The sequence below is a fragment of the Grammomys surdaster genome, unplaced genomic scaffold (assembly GCF_004785775.1).
Source record: "Grammomys surdaster isolate TR1022 unplaced genomic scaffold, NIH_TR_1.0 271, whole genome shotgun sequence".
NCBI lineage: Eukaryota > Metazoa > Chordata > Mammalia > Rodentia > Muridae > Grammomys > Grammomys surdaster.
In genome coordinates, this window is record NW_021604712.1 from 11,227,543 (window position 1) to 11,242,597 (window position 15,055).

At 47.3% G+C, this 15,055-nt stretch overlaps 1 long non-coding RNA gene and 1 pseudogene across 1 annotated transcript in view; one reads left to right on the forward strand and one right to left on the reverse strand.

The window, feature by feature from the left end:
• The window catches only part of LOC114628767, a 23,390-nt gene extending 16,596 nt beyond the window's left edge, over positions 1-6,794 (reverse strand). The window contains exon 1 of the long non-coding RNA XR_003712531.1: positions 6,721-6,794. This is a non-coding gene — a long non-coding RNA (uncharacterized LOC114628767). The remainder of the gene's footprint in view (positions 1-6,720) is intronic.
• Positions 6,795-11,916: 5,122 nt separating this feature from the next.
• LOC114628701 lies at positions 11,917-12,300 on the forward strand (annotated as a pseudogene).
• The last annotated feature ends 2,755 nt before the right edge of the window (positions 12,301-15,055 follow it).

Genomic DNA, 15,055 nt, shown 5'->3' on the forward strand with positions numbered 1-15,055 from the left:
TTTGCTCTCTCTCTCTCTCTCTCTCTCTCTCTCTCTCTCTCCCTCTCTCTCTCTCTCTCTCTCTCTCTCTCTCTCTCTCTCTCTCTCTCTCCTCTCAGCTATGGAAGTGACTAGCTGCTTCAGGTTCCTGCCGTCTTGACTTCTTTCTGCTGTGAAGGAGTGTACTCTGGAACTGGGGCAAACACTTCTTCCTTGAAGTTGCCTCTGGCAGGGTATCTCATCACTGCAACAGGGAAGAAACCAGGGCAGCTGGGTGTCTGGCTACAAAGGTGATAACATACCCCTGTCTCTCGGCTTCAGGACCAGCGATAGCTCTGCCAGCCTGCAGGTGCAGCTTCTTGGCTTTGCTTCACAGGTGATGAACTCCTTCCCCCACCCCCACCCCCACCCCGAAATATTTATTATTATTACTATTATTGTTAGTCTGTGAGAGCCATTCTACCAGGAGAAACAGCTTTAAGAAGAGAACTGGATTTCCCAGTTCTAGAGGCTGGGCATCTGCAGAATCCAAGGTCTCTGTGAGGCTGGTCTCTGCTGAGGCCTCTCCTTAGTGTCTGAGGCTGCCTTCTCCCACTGTGGGCACCTGGTTTTTCCCTCTGGCGTGTCCTTGATATCCCTGTGTCCTACTCTCTTCTTAAGACCACCAGTCACACCAGATCAGGCCCCATCTTGGGATCTCATTTTAACTTAATGATCCCTTTCAAGTTCTTATTTCCAAACACAATCACATTGAGGAGTCCTGGGGGATTGGGGCTTCAATGCGTGGATGGTGGCAGTGGGGTGGGGCATAGTTTAGGCCGTAGCATCCTTCTTGACTTCTGTTGGTGGAAATACTAGCTACACAGGGAAGCAGGGGCCCAGATGCAGCCATCAAAGGAAGGGTGATAGGGAGAGAGTCACAGAAGCTGATATCTGGCGATTGGGTAAGATGACCTTGTGCAGAGTGCATGGGACAGATCAAGGAGAAATGCACTGAAGGTTTCAAAAGCCATTCGACATGGGCTGTTACCTCCAAGGGCAAGTTGTGGCCAGTGAAGCTGAAGAAGAGGGTTTGTCAGAAGCAACACCAGTGACCCACAGGGAACCAACCTTCCTAGAGAGGGTGACTGTTCAGGCCCAGGCCCTGGTCCCTGTTGAGGAACTGCTGAGGTGAGACAGTGTTAGTGTCAGTGGGAGGTGATGTCAGAGCTGCACAGGGTGGGGTGTGGTGGGGATGGATACCTGTTGTCCAGTGACTGCAACCTTCATACTGTTACACTGTAGAGCAGGGCTGCCCAGTTCTAGGAATCCAGGGCTGCATGCTCTTAGAGACAGCAAGTCAGGCTACAGTCTCTTCACATATATACATCTTTGTTCCTAGAGTTAATAAAGTGCCAGTGACCCGACGCATGGCAGAAGTAAGGCTGCAGTGGGCCTTGATTTCCTTTGGTATCTCTGCCAGTTGTGTCCTCTGAGACAGACACACAGCCAGATAAACTCAGCTTTAGGAAGGCACCAATGGGCTGGTCCAGTGGGAACCCTGAGGCCCCTAGCTGAGGTGTCAGAGATTCTGGAGGAGTAAGGGGCAGATGCTAAGCTGAGTCTGCAGGATCCCAGGCACAAGGAGCTCTGGAGGATATGGATGGAGGAATGCGGATGCCCCCAGCTCATTCTAAACCCCCCATAGAGCCCCAAGGCTGCCAATTCTCATTCCGGAACAGTTGTTTGTTTGTTTGTTTGTTTGTTTGTTTTTATTTTTCCAGACAGAGTTTCTCTGTATAGCCTTGGTTGTCCTGGAACTCACTCTGTAGACCAGGCTGGCCTCGAACTCAGAAATTCTCCTGCCTCTGCCTCCCAAGTGCTGGGATTAAAGGCGTGCGCCACCACTGCCCTGCATGAAGAGTCTTTCAACAGCTTTGCAGCTCCAGAGGTGGTCACAGGGCTCAGAAAACAACAATGGAGAGGAAGAAGGGAACAGCCTGCAGTAGAGGGGAGAGCTCTGGTTGGGACAAGACTCCTGCTTAATTTTCAAACTGGCTCTGAAGGCTTCCTTGAAATTCTCGCCAGGGGAAAGAGAGTATGATGGAGAACAGGATCTGCTCTTTGCCAACTTCCCAGTCTCCAGGGACACCAGCACAGCTTTACTTAGGGAAGAAAGAAGTTCTGTGGGAGGAAGATGAAGATGCTAAGTCTAAGGATGGGCTCTTTGTCCTCTGTGTCTTAGACCTGGACAGTCCTGAGGAGCAGGAAGAGGACTACAAGAAGGGACATGGCTGTCTGGATGGTGTTAACTATATAAACTGAACACTGTGAAAAGGTCACACTGTGGTTCAGACTCTTGGGCATCAGACAAAAATCAACAAACTCATCCTGCCCTGCGTTGGCAGCTGTCCTGCAGACACCACATTCAAACATGGTTGAGTTTGGAAAGACACGCTTAAGTGCCTTTTTTGCTTAAGAAGTCAGTTTCTGTATGAGTGTATGTATCTGTATATGCATATCACGTGTGTTTGTAGATATTTTTATGTACATATCTATGTTGTCTGTGTGCATATATTGAATGTGGGTATAGCCACAGCTTTAACACCTGTACTTTGCTGGGGTCAGATGCAGACTTAGGAATACATTTCTGAGCCGGGCAGTGGTGTCACACTCCTTTAATCCCAGCACTTGGGAGGCAGAGGTAGGTGGATTTCTGAGTTCGAGGCCAGCCTGGTCTACAGAGTGAGTTCCAGGACAGCCAGGGCTACACAGAGAAACCCTGCCTCGAAAAAAAACAAAACAAAACAAAACAAAAAAAAAAGGAATACATCTGAAAGATGGGGAAGTTAAGAATGTATGAGAAAAAAATGAACCCCTCCCTCCAGGGTGTCCTTGAAGTCTTCTACCTGCTAAGAGTTGAAAAATTCAATACAAATAATAACACATGTTGATACAAGATTATCTCCATAGAGACAATATTCCTTTTATGTAGAGATATTAAAATATTTTTTAAAAAACCATTTTAATAGCAACAGACCGTGCTTAAGGACTAAAAGTATATGATCTTCATGAATGACCTTCGTTCCTTTCCCAGATATTAACCTACAATTTCTGGGAATGTGTGAGCAGACATGAAAACAGTAAAAATGTCTCAGCTCCCTTGTGCAAACCTCCTGACTTGTGGTTTTCCCTGATCAGCCTGGAATCATACCCAGTGTATCTCAGAAGCTACCCTGTGATCTCACTGGAAAAAAAAAAATAGAGACATACAGGGAGAGTGACTTAGAAACCCTTTCAACAATGTAACTTCAAAGGCCAGCAAAATGTGACTGTTGGACAGCCCACGCTTGGGCGTGTACTATCCTTTCCCTAACTGCTTTGTCTATGAGATCTCAGAGGGGGCTTCCCTAGAGGAGATCAGCCACGCTTGATTGTTGACATCCTAACTTGTACCTTCCCTTAACTGCTAAACTGACAACCCCGGGGCAGGATATGACAATAGGATTAACATTCTACCAGCAGCCATGTATCCACTAATCTGCTAAACTCAGAGACACATCCCCATAGGCTCAGAGACCCTCCCCTCTAAAGTCTATAAGCATAAGGAACTGCTTTGTTCTTCCAGTTCTCTTTACCAAACCTGAAGAGAATCTTCATTATTTCAAAACATTCTCAACTAATGTCTATGTTTAAATCCACATTTAAAATCTTTTCTTAATAAATTGAAACTGGTGGGGAGTGGGGGCTGATGGAGGCTGGAGAGATGGCTCAGCAGTTAAAATGAGATGGCTGCTCACTCTTCCAGAGGACCCGGGTTCAAATCCCGGCACTCACATGGCAGCTCAAAATTGTCTGTAACTCCAGTTCCAGGGAATCTAACATCCTCACACAGACATACATTCAGGCATGCGAAATGAAAATAAGTAAATTATTAAAAATAAAAATAAACAAACTGTTTCATATTCATCCTGCAGTTCTTTTCTGGGATGCTGTCAAGAATCTTAGTGTCACTTGAGTAAAGATCTCTGAAAAGAACTAAAGCCAGGCAGTGGTGGCGCATGCCTTTAATCCCAGCACTTGGGAGGCAGAGGCAGGAGGATTTCTGAGTTCGAGGCCAGCCTGATCTACAGAGTGAGTTCCAGGACAGCCAGTGCTACACAGAGAAACCTTGACTCGAAAAACCTAAAAAAAAAAAAAAAAAAAAAAAAAAGAACTCAAGCTGAATTTGGGAGCTGGCTCAGTGGGTAAGAGCCATTTGCTGTGCAAACATGAGGTCTTGAGTTTGAACCCACGGCACTGACATTGAAAACTAGGCATATCTATGAGTGCTTATAAGCCCCACAAGGGAGTGTGTGAGACAGGAAGAGCCTAAGAATCTTCTAGTCAGCTTGACTATCAGCCAAAAAGGGAGGGCTTCTTGCTCACTAAGAGACCCTATCTCAAAGCAATAAGGCATACACACACACACACACACACACACACACACACACACACACAAAGAACACATAAAATTCCCTTCGGGCCTCACATACATCCATCCTCATGGATACACACACCTGTACACTCACGTGCAAGTGAGTGTACTCCCTACTCCTGCCCCACTAAAGTGCTCACAGATGCATGGAGCTGTTTCCTGCCACTGCTGCTGCTCAGATCTCCACACAGATGTGACCAGATGTCTTGTGTTCAGTGGACCCAAGACAGGCCAACCAGATATCCTATGAGAATCGCAGATAGGAGTCCCTAACCATTTTACAACAATGTGATCTTTTTTTTTTTTTTTAAAGATTTGTTTATTTCTTTTATGAGTACACTGTTGCTCTCTTCAGACACACCAGAAGAGGACATCAGATCCCATTACAGATGGTTGTGAGCCACCATGTGGTTGCTAGGAATTGAACTCAGGACCTCTGGAAGAGCAGTCAGTGCTCTTAACCCCTGAGCCATCTCTCCAGCCCCCAACAATGTGATCTTGAGGAGACTTGAGACAGCCATTTCTTTTTATTCTTTTAATTGGATATTTTATTTATTTACATTTCAAATGTTATCCCCTTTCCTGTTTCCTCTCCAAAAACCCCTTATCTTATCCCCCTCCCCCTGCTTCTATGAGGGTGCTCACACACCCACACACCCATCCACTCCCACCTCCCTGCCCTGGCATTACCCTACACTGGGGCATCCAGCCTTCACAGGACCAAGGGCCTCTTCTTACATTGATGCCAGATAAGACCATCCTCTGCTACATACGTAACTGGAGCCATGGGTCCCTCCATGTGTACCCTTTGGTTGGTGGTTTGGTCCCTGCTCACAGACTATATGAAGTTCAAGAGGAAGGAAGACCAAAGTGTGGATGCTTCAGTCCTTCTCAGAAGGGGAACAAACTAATCACAAGAAGTAGAGGGTGGGAGGAACTTGGGAAGAAGAGAGGAGGGGAGGGGAAGGGGGAGCAAGATCAGGTATGGGAGGAGACAGGGATGATATACAGAGTGTCAGGAAACTGGACAGAGGTGTATAGCAATAAGGGATGGGGAACTGGGGGTATCCACCAGAAAGTCCCAGATGCCAGGAAAGCAAGAGGCTCCCAGGACCCAACAGGGATGACATTAGCTGAAATACCCAACAAAGGGGAGAGAGAACCTGCTGAGACTATATCCAAATGTTAGGACCCTGGTTGGGGGGTGGGGCTACCCATTCATCTCCAAATTTTTAACTTAAAATTGCTCCTGTCTAAAGGAAATACAGGGACCAAGTGTGGAGCAGAGACTGAAAGAAAGGCCATCCAGAGACTGCCCCACCTGGGGATCCATCCATCCCATATACAAACACCAAACCTAGACACTATTGCGGATGCCAAGAAGTGCTTGCTGACAGGAGCCTAACACAGCTGTCTCCTGAGAGACTCTGCCAGAGCCTGACAATACAGATGCAGATGCTCACAGCGAGTTGTTGGACTGAGCACGGGACCCCAATGGAGGAGTTAGAGAAAGGACTGAAGGAGCTGAAGGGGTTTGCAACCTCATAGGAAGAACAATAATATCAACCAACCAGACCCGCTAAAACTCCCAGAGACACCAATTTCTAAGAAGAGTCTAAGCAAACCCCTGCATAGAAAGGCACTGTAGGGACTGAGACTCTGCCAGAAAGACACTAGACCCTGGATTTTGGGAGCACCAGGCTCCCATTCCCAGAAGCCACTATACCCTGCCCCGGGGCTCTTTGGAAGTCCAAGCAGGGTTTCCTCATCCCAAGTTCTTCATTACCTAAATCCATTGACCATTAAAACCCATTACTTACAGAAGACCTAAACCAGGCCTGCCTGTTGCAGCAGAACCTCTTTTGCTGTGGGTAATCTGAGTATGAATTTGTTCTATAGTAACAGGAGAAACCTGATTCTGGCTTTCCACCTGAAAAGGTGACTTCCTTTTCCAGGTTTTCAATATGTCCTGTGTTCCCTGACTTGAGCTCCAACATTCCCTATGTGTGTGTCAATTGAAAGATGGCTGTAGAAGTTGCAAAAAGGCCCTATCTTATTTGTAGAAGTTCCTGGCAATCTCATAGTCATAATGCTATCTCTCCCCACTATCTTCCAGAACCCCTCACCCATTGTGCATTGGCTGGGCACCTGACAAGCTCACTTGCTCCTATGCTGCCCAGGCCCCATTATCTACCCCATCCCCCACCCCTAAGCTCTAGCCATGCAACCAGCCACCACAGCCTATCACTGCCACTGTTCCCTGGATGGCCTCAAAGGAGTCTCACCTTGCCCAGCTTACTCAGCTGGCCTGCTGGGGACTGGTCTCTGGGGATCAGTCCTCTGTGCACCTGTGGACAGCCTTTCCCCGTGTAATTTTTGCAGATCAGACAGAGAGGAAACTTACTCCACCTACTCTTGGCATCTCCCCAGGTCTGAGCATAGCCCAAAACTAGTGTTCCGCAAATGCTGGTTGAACTGAAACCCACTGTGGTTGCTGTTCTTGCTTCTTGTTCCCACACTTAGCTCCTAGTCTTAAGTAAGGAAACTGAAGAGCCAGTCCGAGGTGGGGGGAGGGGAGGAAGCCCTGGTGTGGTCACCCATCTGATCAGCACCAAAGCTTTCCAGTGGCCCTTCCTTACCTGCCTCTTGTGTTTCCTTCTGTGGACATCTTACCAAGACACAGGTATAACTTATTTAGATTCAAATCTAGAGGAAAGACTGACTGGAGCACCTAGAGGAGGGTATTTTAGCACTGAGAGAGAAGGTGCAAAAGAAGAGCAGGGAGATCTGGCGCTGGGAGCATGCACAACCACACACACACACACACACCGAGATAACACACTTCCACCCGGAGGGAGAGTATCTAGAGTGTCCATCCAGTGACTCCTCTGGCCTCCAACAGATACCTCCTCTCTGTCTTGGACTGAGCCTTGGGGAGAGAATCATGGGAAGAGATGTTTCTGGATGTCCCGAGTATGAAATGCAGGAACAGAATGTCAAGTGGAATGGAGAATGCACACTAGCAGGCATGGACAGCCATCCTGCTACAGATAACTGACTGAAGATTTCAGGCTTATTCTCCTAATAGGAAGTTTGCCTGGTAGCGTCTAACTCCTCTGCCTTCTCCTGTCCCCTCTTCAGAAACTTGAGCCTGAAATGGCAAAGGGGCCACTGAGGGCTGACACTGAGGCAGAGGGGGAAGCAACGTGTGGGCTAAGTCACTCTTGATAAGGTAGTCTCCTCCTCAAGGCTGCTGGGCACAAGAGAGTGGGAGAACCCAGAGATGCTAATCCTGTCCTCCATCTGCTACCAGCGCTTCCATGGCCCATGTAGCCATGGCTGTAGGTACACAGAGACCGTCTCTGATCGCCAGGCCCCTGTGCTTACAACGACTCTACTTCAGCTGTCTTAGCGCATCTCTGGGCCTTCCTTGTGATGCAATAGCTACAAAAGCCTGCTCCACCCTCAAGGAGTAAGAAGATGTTTGTGCCAGGAAAACAGTCTATTCTCTAGCTGGCCATGGTGACAGTCACAGGTCTCCCCTAGCTCTGAAGAAGGTTGAAAGAGAAGAGAGCCCAGCTCCCAGACTCTGGGACTACGGGCCATCATGTCTGTGAGCAGAACGTTGATATATTACTACAGGTAGACAAAGCAGGGGCTAACAGCAAACAGAAGGTTCTCGGACCTGGAGATGCTGTTGGGGCAACCTGTTGGGGTTGACAGCGCCATGAAGTACATAGGAACACCCATGCCCCAAGGGAGGAGTGTGCTCACTTCTGCGTGTGATATCCAGGTCAGCTCTCACGGGAGTGCTCTGGTGGACCTTTGATAGTGTCACTGTGGCCTTGTACGATCAAACAGAATCCTGCCTTACTCTGTTGTTTGCTCCCACCCTAGAGTGACTTCCTGAAGTCACTGGGTGATCGATCACCTGACACCTGCCAGGGACTTCCTGAGTGACCCCAGGAATAGAGACAGAGAGGCAACCCTGGCTGTGGGGTGGGAATAAGGAAGCTAAGAAGTGAAACTGGGACAGGCTGACTTCCAGGAAGCTAGGGCACTGTGACACTTCAGCCATGCCATTGGAGAGGGGGTGTTGGCCCTGTGTGCCTTCCCATTTGAAATGCCTGTGCATAAAGTAAGTGATAACATTGCCATGGGCCCCATGCAGTGCCAGCATTAGCCTTCGGTTGGGTCCTAATCTTTTTAGAACACTCCCTGGCCAGCCTTCTCCTTCTCCAGATGCTCCTGGGAAATACTGGCAGTCCACATAGCTGTGTCAGTCCATGGGCTCAGTCAAAGCCCAAGAGTATGAGAGCTTGTGAAGAATAGTGCCCTGCCCAGGTTTGCTGGCCCCTCCATAGATGACACTGGGAGGTGCTTTCTTCAGTTGTGCTGAGAAATGAAACCTTGCCTAACCCCGGGAAACCACAAGAAGAGAAAAACATGCAAGGCCACTATACTGCAGCTGGCGTCTTGGGGCCCCGCCTCCTTCTTATTGTCAGGCAGGCAGGGCTGGCAGGTTTGTGTTAAACACAAGAGTTTACCGGGATGGCATCTGTTCCAAGTTCCCTGAAGACCCACCTCTGTCCAGAACAGTGGTGTTTACTTAAGGCAGTGGGACATGGGCTCTTTGTCATTCTGTTCTGATCTCTGAGGTAAACTTAGCTGGGCTGAACTGAACACTCTCTGGCACCCTACCTGACCCAGAGCTGAGGACAGATAGGTGCAGGTTCCCTTCGCTGTGCACCTTTGAGGGGCTCTCTATGTATCAGGGACCACACTGCTGCTGCTGAGTGGCTCCCAGCTGCCACAGCAGACATGCCAAGACAAGTTTGTGAGGGTGTTGCTATGAAAAGGGCACGAGAGGCTTCAGGGATCTAGAAAAGGCTGAGTGCTTTCTGTAGATGTGTGTGTTTTAAGCCAGGTGTTTGGGGGTTGAGACAGAGACAGAGGGAATGGTTATAGAGTAAAACAGAATTTATTATCATTTATTCTGCGTGCACAGGTCTTTCCCAGGGATACCCCAAACACTAAATTACTAGCCAAAGGTCCAGATATACAGGTACAAACAGACATGCAGATACTAATACAGCCACACAGATAAACAGACACGTGGATGCATGCATAAACTCACACATAGACATATTCATAGACAGTCTCCCCTCTTATACACACATACACACATATACACATAGACATACATGCAGACACCCACATACACACACTCTCTCACATACACATGCACACTCAGGCACACACATACACACAAATGCACATGCATGCACACATGCACATAAACATACACACAGACACGCATACACATTCTCTCTCACACACACATACACACACTTTCACACACACATGCATGTAGACATACACACAGACACACACACTCTCACACACACATGCACATAGACATACACACAGACACACACAGATTCTCTCTCTCTCTCTCTCTCTCTCTCTCACACACACACACACACACACAAACACACACACACCAGCCTAACCTCCCAGACTTCGGCCTATGCCTCATTTCACAAGCTATCTATTGTTCTGCCTGTTCTGGCATCATGTCCTGTCCATAGAACCGTTTGAGTCTCTGACATATCCTTGAGGGTGGTGGCCCTGAGATTCCTGGCCAGAGTCTGAGGTAAACAACCCAGATCACAACCCTCCTCCCATTCTCTTTGCTACCTGCTAGAAAGTTCGAGCCTCTGAGGACCTAGCTGCCAGCCCGTTACAGGCTTAGGCAGCCATGCCAGCAGAAGCTCAACAGATGCTTGCCCTCTGGCAGATGACTCCTGAGGACAAGATGCTTCTAAGGGCTGAGCCACTCCTGAAAAAGTTTTCTCATAGCAAGTAAAGGCTAAAAAAGAAACAAATTGTAAGAGTGTCAAGGTAAAGGCTTGCTCCTGGGACCTCCTTCCTGTGTCCAGAGCCTCACCGACAGCAAGCAGGCACACCTGGTCACCTTCAAGGCTGTGGCCTTCACTAGGAGAGTCTTAATCAGTGGTTCTCAACCTGTGGGTCAAGACCCCTTTGGGTCGAATGACCCTTTTACAGGGGTCACCTAAAACCCTCAAACAAAAAGCATATATTTACATTATGACTAGTGGCAGTGGCAAAATTGATTACAAAGTACCAACAAAAAATGATTCTATGGTTGAGGGTCAGCACGACATGAGGAACTGAATTAAAAAGTTGCAGCGTTAGGAGGGTGAAGGACTGCTGGTCTAAATAGAAGAAAGACATAGACAGGGATGGGTCAACCCTCACTGAGACATGCCCAGTTACAGCAAGGATGAGAGGTCAATGCTGGTCTCTTGCCTCTGGTCAGCAGTGAAAGGTTCTGTAATAAGCAGACCAGGGGGAAGTGAACTGAGCAGGAAGTAAGGAAGAAGAAACTTCCCAGGCCAGGGAAAGATGCTGAAGTGCAATAGAGTGGATGGACTCTATCGTTCTCATCTCTGATGTCCACGTTACCCTGGCATACTCATGGGGTACAGTGGCTTGTTTCCTTACATGATAGAATGTATGCCGAGCAAACCAGAGCATAGCCACCACTTTAGACATTCACAACAACCAGGACACACAGCCAGCCCAATTATTCATGGCCCAAGGAAGAGAATATAGTGCATTCATACGGTGGACTACTCTCCAGCTATAGCAAAGAATAAGATCCTGCTACTTGTATAACATGGACAGAACTGGAGGTCACTATGATAAATGAAATCAGCCAGACACAGAGACGCAAATACCACATGCGCTCACTCTGATACAGAACATTACAAAGATCTCAAAGAAACAGATTGTGGAATGGTGGCTATCAGAAGCTGGGAAGGGAGAATAAGTAACAAAATGGTGTTAGATAAGAGAAATAAGTTAGGGTGTCCTGTGGCACCAAAGGAGAATGTGACTACTAACATTGTCAACCTGATTTAATCTAAAGTCATCTAGTGGATAGGCCCTTTGGCATGACTGAGAGGAGTTATCTTGATTGCATTGACTGAGATGGGTCCACTGTGGGTGGCACCATTCCCTAGCTGGACTGATAATTGCAGAAAGGGATGAATACAGTCATTACCCTCTGTTCTCAATTGTGAAAATGATATGACCAGCTGCTTCAAGTTCCTGCCACCCTGATTACCATCAAAGACTGTACCTGTGATATGTACCTTTGAATATGCTTGGCCCAGGGAGTAGTATTATTAGGTGTGACCCTGTTGGAGTAGGTGTGACCTTGTTGGAGTAGGTGTGTCACTGTGGGTGTAGGCTTAAGACCCTCCTCCTAACTGCCCAGAAGTCAGTGTTCCACTAGCAGCCTTCAGATAAAGATGTAGAATTCTCAGCTCTCCATGAGCCATGCCTGTTTAAATACTGCCATGCTCCCACCTTGATGATAATGTTCCAAACCTCTGAACCTGTAAGCTAGTCCCAATTAAATATTGTCCTTTATAAGACTTGCCTTGCGGCTTAGGATCAGGGTCTGGTGAAGGGGCTGGAGGCGCCATGTCGGGCCGGGAAGGTGGCAAAAAGAAGCCCCTGAAACAGCCCAAGAAGCAGGCCAAGGAGATGGACGAGGAAGATAAAGCTTTCAAGCAGAAACAAAAGGAGGAACAGAAGAAACTCAAGGAGCTAAAAGCCAAGGCCACGGGGAAGGGCCCCCTGGCCACAGGTGGAATTAAGAAATCTGGCAAAAAGTAAGCTGTTCCTCACATCAGAGGTGACGTGACCCTCCTCCTCCATCCCTATGTAACCATCTGGATTCCCTGCCATAACATCTTTGCCACCTAATAGCTAGGATGAAGTGTTATCCTGGAGCCTGTTGTTGTACATTGTAATAAACTTTTGTAAAAAAACAATGAATAAAGTGAACAATGCAATGGCAAAAAAAAAAAAAAAGACTTGCCTTGGTCATGATGTCTGCACCCAGCTTTTTTGTTTTTAAACATGGGAAAGTTAAGAAGCAGATAAATTCTTTTTTACTAAGAGTCTAGAGTTTTTATAAGCCAAGGCTGAAGCCTTGTTGAGGGAAGGGCTGAGAGAATCCCAAATGGTTTGGTAAGGAGTCCCTGTTACTCCTGTTGCTATTGTAACCCAGAGGCTCTTGGCTTCCAAGGAAGTTGCCTGGTTACTAGTCATCCTCTGGCCACCACTATTGCCATGTGGTACAAATTCACAGGAGCCCATGGTGCGCAGAAGGAGAGCAAAGAATGTTACTCAGTCACAAGTCACACGTAACAGACATATACCCAACCACTGCAGCCAGGATCCTGACAGTAGGTCACAAGTTGGGGAAATAATCATATTTACCCTTTATAACCATGTCCAGTTTCTTAGCTCCCCAGACTCATAGACCCTCCTGTCTTTGTCCAGACTGTCCTGAGCCTGCCATACAGTAAGAAAGACCATGATGGCCATGTGGAAGGACAATGAGGAGGACTACCCATGTACCAGGAGGCAAAAGAATGCTTCCCAGACATTCTAACCCAATCCACCTGCCAAATCCACACAATAACAATTGTCATGCCAGCCAACACATGTGATGCATGGCCTGTAGGATCTCAAGACATAATAGACTGCACAACAACATGCATGTGAAGTATGTAAGTTCTGTCTTCCAAGCCCCAGGGAATAGGGGGAAGATGACCTATCATCTTCTAAAAAAGACTGTCATTGATAAGACACCATTAGGCTACACTGTGGTTTTGGTGCTTGAAGATTTTAATCAGAAACAAGCTGTTAAAAAGAGGGATAACCTGGGAAAGGAGAGTGTAATGGCTGATTGTGGTTGCTGTCAGTTTGACTGGATCTAGGAACAACTCAGACACAGCTCTGGGTAGGTCTTAAACGGTATTTCCAGGGCCCATTGGCTGAGACAGAAAAGCACTTTCTTCAGAGTGGTAGAACCCACCATCCGCTGCCCAGACAGGATCCGTCTCATGTGCCTGCCTTGCGTCTTGCTGGCAAGTGCATCCTTAGATTGCTGCCTCTGCTGCCATCATCCTTAGCTGTTGTTCAACCCAACTTCTTTGACCTTCCAACATGAACTAAAGATCAGATCTCCAGGAATCCTTCATACCTTCAGTGCCAGCTTGGAATCACTGAAGTTTCTGTCCTTGGGGACTGAGCAGGTCACAGTTCTCAGTCTGTCCAGGGTGCAGACAGCCATTGCCAGATTACCCAGCATGTATCCTGTAATACAATCTAATACATTTCCTTTGTAATATATGCTCACTCACTCAGTTCTGTTCTCCTACATAACCCTGACTCACAGAATTAATAGGATAAGAAGGGGATTCCCATGATCTTAGGGGAGAGAATCCAAGCAACCATAGCCGGTCAACACTCACAAGTATAGCTGGGTTGAAAACTCCAGTTGAGCTGGGCGGTGGTGGCGCACGCCTTTAATCCCAGCACTTGGGAGGCAGAGGCAGGTGGATTTCTGAGTTCGAGGCCAGCCTGGTCTACAGAGTGAGTCCCAGGACAGCCAGGACTACACAGAGAAACCCTGTCTCGAAAAACCAAAAAAAAAAAAAAAAAAGTTTGTTTTCTTGGAGCTTTTTGTTTGCTTGGTTTTTGTTTTTGTTGATGGCAGTGGTGGTGTTTTGTTTTTTTAATTTACTTATTTTTAGCGTGTGTGTATATGTACAGGTATGTACACATGGGTACATATATGGAGAAGCAGTTGGATTCTCTGGAGTTGGAATTACAGATGTCTGTAAGTCATCCTACATAGTGCTGGGGCATGAACTCAGGTCCTCTGGGAGAGCAGTACGCACTCTGTTAAACCATCTCTCCAGCCTGCAAAGTCTTAATTCTTGGTTATTCTATTGCTTGAGAGTGACCTCTAAATAATCAGGCATAGGAACCTTAGTTCCTCTATGGGGGAAGGGAGTGTATCAGGGTGGATCACCCAGGCAGATCTCTCACGGGAATGCATTAGCTATAGTGGAGGTTAGACCCCTCTGCCTTGTGCAAGCACACTTTCTTTATCTTTCAGCTTCCACCAGCTTAGGAAGCAGCAGATATCCATCTCCAGCTCTGGCCATGTGACTTTGAACTTCCCAATCTTGGAGACTGTGAACCTAAAATAGTCAGTCTTCTTTCTTTATTTTGTCTCCTGTATCAAGCAGTCCTTTGAAAATGGACTCATGGCTTGGCCAAGGTTGACTGTCACACTGACAGTTTATTGCAGAGGTAGAAGATAAAAATCAGACAGTGAACAGCTGACTAAGGTGGACCATGAGAAAAGCCAGTATTCAACTCCAGCCACAGGGCTATGGAACAAAAGTAAACAAGAAGGTTCTAGAAGAAGGGCTAGAGACCTCATCACCACAGGATTGGACATGTACCCCCTATCCTGCCTGTGATGATCTATTCCTTGTATCTTGATTCAGCATTTGTAGTGATCAAGACATAAAAGACAAAGTACATTAAACTACAGGAAACACCTCTGTACACCCTGCCCAACCTCCTCCTGGTTCCCTTTATCTTTGCCAGCTGTGAGAAGTGGAGACCTATAACCCATAGCTCTGCTTCCCCGGGTAGTGTCTGGCACGGAACCACAAATACCAGCACATTGACCTCCTGGGATGCAAAACTTGATTGGGA